Raw genomic sequence first — 7,500 nt, 5'->3', positions numbered from 1 at the left:
TTCAACACAGTCAATACTTCTTTAAGACTGGTCAGAATTTGAAAGATAAATCAATTAAAAAAAAACAAAAACAGACAGCATAATATAAAGTTGAACTCGTCAAATTTTTCAATGATATGATAAAATCTCACAGTGTTGGGCAAGCCTTTTATTTCATGCATGGGTCATGTGAAATTAAATGGCAATTGCAATTTAACGTCCGTCTTAAAAATTACATTTGCTGAAAAATATTTAAAAGGGGGGAAAGGAGGGGGGGAAAAGTAGGGGGTGGAAAGGGGGGGGGGGGGGGGGAATTATACATAGAGTGGCGAAAGTGCACTTCTTTGATACAAGCTTAATTATCTTTTCTTTTCTTTTACTTTTTCGGCTTTTCTTTCTTTCTTTCTTCATTTTTACGATATTCGATTTGTCCTATTCCATTTACACTACTTATTATCGTTGTTTTAGATATTTTTGTTCCTTCGGTCCTTTTCTGTCTTTATGCTGCTTCTGTATTTTTGTTTTGTTTTAATTTTTGTTTTAATTTGTTCATTTCTTCTTCTTTATTCTTTCTTTCTCTCTTCCTTTCTTTCTTTCTCTCTTCCTTTCTTTCTTTCTTTCTTTCTTCCTTTTTTTCTTTCCGTCTTCCTTTTCACGCTTTGACTGGCCTTCACCGATTTTCTCATATTGTTACGTACGTACGTATAGGATAGTCAACACAGTAGAAATAGAAAGTAGTAATTATCAAGTAATAGACATTGCATTACGATAAGCACAACATCGTTCTCTCTTAGACAAGATTGATTTACAGATCAATCTAATCCCAGGGAAATAAAATAAAAACAAAACAATTATTAGTTTTCCGACTAGTCAGGGGGAGTGAAATACGACCTTACATTAACAAAAACAACAACAAAAAAAAAAAAAACAACAACACTTTTTTACATTTTGGTAAAAAATAGTTTATTCATATAGATGGAACAAACTTGACTCGGTTCTTTGTTAGTGTTGTTATACAGCCATTTTACTGATTAGTTATTACTAAATTCTATCAATCAGAATCATACTATAAAAAACGTTTAAAGTTACACCTAATGTAAGTAGTTTACCTAAACGCATAGCATTATTAAGGAAGTGAATGTCAAAACCTGCTAAGTCGCATTTTTATCACTTAAAAATACTGCGAGTTTTTGTCACTTTTTTCCCAGAGATTAAGAGAGGAAAATGTCATGTTTGCAGCATACAAAATTTCCTTGAGCGTTTTGAAACTTAAAAATTTCTGTGGTGATTCTAAGTGCCGAAAGATTGCTCGAGAATATTAATTTATTTTCTATCTAGATAGCAGATTTTGAAACTCACCTATCATAATATATAGATCGATTTAAAAAAACTCCCGACTTTTTTGTATTCTTAAACCCGAAACATTTCTTAACCAGTTAATTTAACTACCGTACTCTTGAAAAAAACACATATTTAAATGTCGGTCGATTTAAATGACTCTCATCTTGGCAAAAACTGTCAAGTCTTGGACTTTTAAGGAAAACTTCGCGAAGTCCCAGGTTTGAGAGTGTTTTGTCAAGATGAGGGTGAGTCATTTACATCGATCGATATTTGAAGGACGAGTTTTCTTGCCAAATTTTTTTTTTTTTTTCAAAGTACAGCAGTTAATTTTATAAGACGTCTTAGGTTTTAGAATATTTGGTGAGTTGGATCAAAAAATGTTTTCTGGCCAAAATGTGAAAAAGGTGTTTTGTCACTTTACGGCAGTGTAGCAGTTATAATGTGAATGCTGAGTACAATAATATGATAAAAATGATTGCAATGTCTCGGGTACAAGAAGGAAGGAATTTTGTACAAACCAAAGCAAAGTACTACTGTAGCTCTTATTTATAGACAACTGCCGTACTTTGAACTCCAACCCCCCCCCCCCCCCCCCCCCCCCAAAAAAAAAAAACAAAAAAACAAAAAACAAAAAAAAAACAAAAAAAAAAACAAAAAACAAACAAAAAGCAAAAAACAAACAAAAAAAAAAAAAAACCAAAAAAAAAACAAGCAAACAAACAAACAAAAAAACATATAAAAATTTTGTCCAGACAACTCCTCCTCCAAATTATATCGATTGATTGTCCTAGGAAAACAAAGGAAGGTTTGAAAGTTTTGACAAAATGAGGGTTATTTTATTCGATAGATATAATTTGAAGGACGATTAATCTGGCAAAATTTTAGAAAATGTGTTTTTACAGAGTACGACGGATAGAAGGATGGCTTTTTATGTTTGACTACAATCTATTATTATTGCTACCCGTCCAGGTATAGATTATATGTGAGACAAATCTTTAATCTCTCTCTTGTCATTTGATTCCTTTTTATTTTTTTATTTTTGAAATCTTGTCTCCCTAAGTTTTATTTTAAAAGACCGTCATAATATGTACGTTATGTGCGGCTATGTGGTTTAGTGGTACGACATTCGCCTTCGGATCGGAAGGTCCTGAGTTCGAGTCTCGCTCGGCGCATTGTTGAGTCCTTCTTTCACCGTACTCAGGTGTAAATTGAGTACCTGGCTGTTAACAACGTTGTCTCTGTCCGAAAAAAAAAAATTATAATATCGCCTCACGGGCGTCGTGTCTCGTTCTACTTGTTACGTGTAGCTGTGGTCAGGGACCCTTTGTAAAGCTCCCTGAGCACATTTAGTGGATATTGCGCTATATAAAAGCTCAAGTTTTTACGTTATGATGCTGAAATTGAGTTATTGACTGGGGTAAGGTAATTATTTGACAAAGTGTCACATACAAAGAAGGAAGAAATAAATATACAATATAACATATCATCCCAAACAAAAATCAGCCTTCTCCGCCTTTATTTATTTATTTATTTATTTATTTATTTATTTATTTATTTATTTATTTATTTATTTATTTATTTGTTTATCTTATTTATTATGATAGTATTTATAATGTGGTTATTGGATACATTTAAAAATTTTTTGATTTTCTTGTGTTATCCGCTCGAACTTTCACCAGAACGGTTGCTTCTTAATTGTTTAAAAGGTTTTCTGCTTTAGTGACATACAAAGAAAAGGGGGTGTGCAAGGAAGAATGAAAGAAAGAAAGAGAGAGAGAGAGAGAGAGAGAGAGAGAGAGAGAGAGAGAGAGAGAGAGAGAGATCAACTGAAATAATTGAAATGGGAATGATCATAAAACATTAAAGGAAAAAGATTGCAGCTCTCCAAAGCAGCCATTCCCATGAGTCAGACTCTATAATAATAATATTATCGTAAAACTGATAGCAAAAATCGCTTTCTCTCTCTTCCCCCCCCCCCCCCCCCCCCCTTTCAATCTCGAATTATCAGCATAACTTTGTCTCGTCTCGTAAGAAAAAGATAGTCATGTTGGAATTATCGTGGTCACTGATCGAATAAATGGAATTGGCAAAAATTTAACTTCAACATTATGTGCTTGGGCAAGACACTTAGTACAGTTACTCCACTCGGCCCAGGGAAAACGAATGCACGTCAGATATTCCTGGTAGTACCCTGGCAACAAAAAAGAACGCTTTCCGGGCAACTTGTAATGTATCGATAGAACGAAGACTCAGGTCTTTGTTATTGTTTTTGTCATCCGCGTTTATGAGTACTTCTGACGAACTTGTATGAACCAGACTATAAATATTCATGGTTACACATGGTGTTGGTCCGCTATACTTCCGGATGGCAATGTTGTGAACTTCTTAGCCAAGTGCATACTATCTATACAAATAATGACTTTTGTTCATAGCTCCGACCGGAAGGGATGAGGCAATGTGTAGCGTGAAATTATTAAAACATGACAAAGGAATTGGGGCATTGATTATAAATTTATTTATTTATTATTTAATTAATCATTACTCGAACATTCCTGCTATTCTGCTTGGTAAACAAGAAAATCAAATACAATAGACTATATCCCATCAGACAGACAGTGGATTGAAACTGGTATGGTCGTCCATAAGCCTTTTGATTTGGATGCTCTCCCTGTCAAAACAAAAGGGGCTACTATAAAAACTCTATAACAAAAACGAAGCAAAAAAAAGAGCTTTTATAGAGAGCAATTTCCACTAAGCGTGCTCAAAGCGCTTTACAAGGGATTCGAGGCCAACAGCAACATTTAACATGTAGGACGAGACATGAGGCCTTTTAGACTCAACTGTGCGCTGAGCGAGGATCGAACCCAGGACCTTCCAATTTGAAAGCGATTGTCAAACCACTAGACCACATAGCCGTACAAAAAACCAGGAAGATAATAATTTGTGATCCATCACCTCAAGATGGTATTATGTCTGAGCCTAGGTTCACATATTCTTATTAGCTAGCAGATTTGATAACCGAGCGCTATTATGGGCTTGTTTTATCGTTGTTGTAGTGGACAGTATTTTGCGTTGTCTCGAGGGTACATATTTTCATTACAATAATGAGCCAACAGCCATAATATGAGTTATCAGACTTGAAAGCAATCTAAGTGATTACAAAAAGGTGTCAATAAGTTTAAATGGCCAGAAGTGCAAAATATTTTATTTAAATATAGTTTTCGCCACCTTAAGAGTAAACAATATTATATTATTTCATTCTCTTTAATAAAACACGGCTAAACTTAAACTCAATTCTCTTCTTCTTTTTTTTTTTTTAAAGCAATAAGTTCAATAAGCCTCTAAAACGCCCCAAAATAATACCGCTTAAAAGAGGCGGGTAACACTTTTTAAGACTCGAAAACAAACTGCCGCCGTGGCCATTACCTTTCTTTTTATACCTGACGTTGTCACTGGCCATTGATTTTGACATGGAAATTGGGCCTGACATCCCGGGGCTCCCGACTGTCCCTCTCGGACAGGGGTCGACCAAATTAGCCAGTGGAAAAATGACCTAATGATAGGGCTATTCAAGTCCTCCGCAGTCTGTGTGTTATTATGCCCCAAACTTTCTTTGGTCGTATTTCAGTGTTTGAAAGAAAGCATTCTCTTACGGCCCTTATAACCAGTTCATCGCCGTACTCTGAAAAGATACGTTTTAAAAAAAAATTGGCCAGGAAGCGCGTCCTTCAAATATCGATCGATTTAAATTACCCTCATCTTGGCAAAAAAAAAAAACCCAAAAAACAAACAAACAAACTCTCAAATCTCAGACCTCAAGGAAGACTTCGGGAGGTCCCAGGTTTGAGAGTTTTTGCCAAGATGAGGGTCATTTAGATCGATCCAAATTGGAAGGACGAGTTTTCTGGCCAAATTTTTAAATACGTGTCTTTCCAGAGTACGGTAGATAGCAGGTTAATTCATCCGCCCCATTTTTGTTGTGTGTCTGTTTTTCATCTCGTTTCACACGGTTTAACTTGAAGTAGAGATTTGTTAATCCCATTTAAACACGCTCGAAAAATGCTTTAGTTCAAACTTAGGTACATGAGTAATTTTTTTTTTTTTACGAACGGAATCTTACAACTGTAAGTAATAAAGTCTTTTGCTGTGCATAACACACGGAGCAGTTGTTTTTCTCTCTTTCTCTAATGTAAACATGGATAGGAGACATGTAAGAAAGTTAAACATTTTACCATCTCCTGATTTTAGACCCCCCCCCCTTTTTTTTTTTTTGTCAGTATTTTTAAACCCTTTTTTTCTCGTTACATATAGATAGTATGCGCTTGGCTAAGGAGTTCACAACATTGCCATCCGGAAGTATAACGACCAACACACAAAACTTTGTGTGACCATGATCGTTTATAGTCAGGTTAATACAGTTTAGTGAGCATTACTCATAAACGCGGATGGCAAAAAAAAAAAAAAAACAATAACAAAGACCTGAGTGACGTCATCTTCCAACTATCTATACTCGAGGTGGCGTCATGGTTAGCGCATCCGTTTGCCAATGCGAATAGACTGTTCGAACGTCTATGTTGTGATTAAACTACCTAGAACGGCCAATTTATCAACCCACATCGTTCAACACAGTACTACTGGGTATAGAAAGAACGAAATTAACGTCACTCAGCTCTTTGTAATTGTTTTTAAACAACCATTTTGGTGATTAGTTCTCATCAAATTCTATCACTCAGACTATAAACTTTCAAGGTCACACATAAGTTTGCGTGTTAGCACGTTATATCCGGTTGGCGGATGCTGTGAATATTTTACATATACGTATAAAATCAATATGGGATAAAGGGTGGTAAAAAGAGGTCAGAAATAAAATCAGAAATAAAGCGCTATAGCTGCTTGTCAGATAAGTCTTGCTTCCACTCCGAATCGATGCAACTTAAAATAATTTTATTTTTACTTCGATATTTTTGTCTAGTATACACTCAATATCCTTTTATCATCAAGTAAGTGCCCAATGGGATAGGATCGTTGGCAAGAAAAATAAGACGAAGAATAATTTGAGGCAAAAGAAAATTGAAAACAACTACACAACCCCCCCCCCCCTCTCCCCCCAAAAAAAAAACAAACAAAAAAAACAACAACAAAAAACAAAAAACAAAAACAAAAACAAACTAACAAAAAAAAAAAAAAAAAAAAAAAAAAACAAACCAAAAGATCCACAAAATCAAGAAGAGATCTTTTATGACTCTTCAGTTTGTTGTCCTCCATTTATATATAAGTTAACGAAACGTACAACAACCCTTCGATTTAAAAAATATGAATATACGCGATATCCCGATTTCCAAATAAACTAAGCATGAAATCACGAATGGAAAATTGGTAGGTCACATTGACTTGACCTAATACACGTGCACATCAGTTAGTGTCTGGAATGTCTTGAAATTAAGTTTGTGTGTTGCTGTTATTTTCTTTTCGAAACACCCACCCATTCCCCCAATTTCCTGGTGTTAATGACATTCGATTGGCCCCTAAATATATACCAAAAAGTAGTAACCAGATGGAATTGTTAGAACAGGACCAAGAAGTTTTATATTTTTAAAACAAAACAAAACAACAACAACAACAATAAACGACTCCCTCAATTTTACGACTTTCAACACATTGACCACAGAGTACGAATGTGTTGGATCAGATCCAAAGTTACCAAAAAATTGCTCATCAAAATACTCTTGTGATATAATTTTGTAGTGGATCAACAAAGATTTCACGGCTAGACCAACATTCAAAGAATAGAATTGATAGTTCCTACGATAACACAGGGCTCCTATTAGTCTGTGGTTCCTACCCCTCTCTCCCTAGTTTATGGTTCCTACATACCTACCTAACTACTGTAACCTAATTTATCGATAATAATATAATTCTCACTTGACTAACGCGCATCCTTGACAAGGAATGTACCGGTTGACACGGTTGTCAAACCACGGCATGTATGATGTATGTCTTTTCTATGATGTAGACTGTGGCGCTGTGGCGTGTTTTTTGCTTGTTTTTCCCCCCTGGGCACGGTAACCTTTTGACCGAACCTGAGAAAGGCCTCCAACCTATACAAAAGCATGCCTTGATTCTCTACAAAATATTAAAGTACAGCGGGTTAGCGTGGCGCAGTTGGTAAGATATTCATTT

General features: G+C 35.4%; 1 protein-coding gene across 1 annotated transcript in view; it reads left to right on the top strand.

Annotated features, from left to right (window-relative positions):
• LOC144973133 (growth/differentiation factor 10-like) overlaps positions 1-7,500 on the top strand; it is a 96,663-nt gene that overhangs the window by 15,357 nt on the left and 73,806 nt on the right. The gene's annotated exons all lie outside the window — the stretch shown is intronic.

Source organism: Berghia stephanieae, chromosome 5, assembly GCF_034508935.2.
Source record: "Berghia stephanieae isolate SIO BIC M18660-M18661 chromosome 5, UCSD_Bste_1.3, whole genome shotgun sequence".
Taxonomy (NCBI): domain Eukaryota; kingdom Metazoa; phylum Mollusca; class Gastropoda; order Nudibranchia; family Aeolidiidae; genus Berghia; species Berghia stephanieae.
The sequence above is the reverse complement of the archived record's forward strand: the minus strand, read 5'-3'. Positions and strand labels throughout refer to the sequence as shown.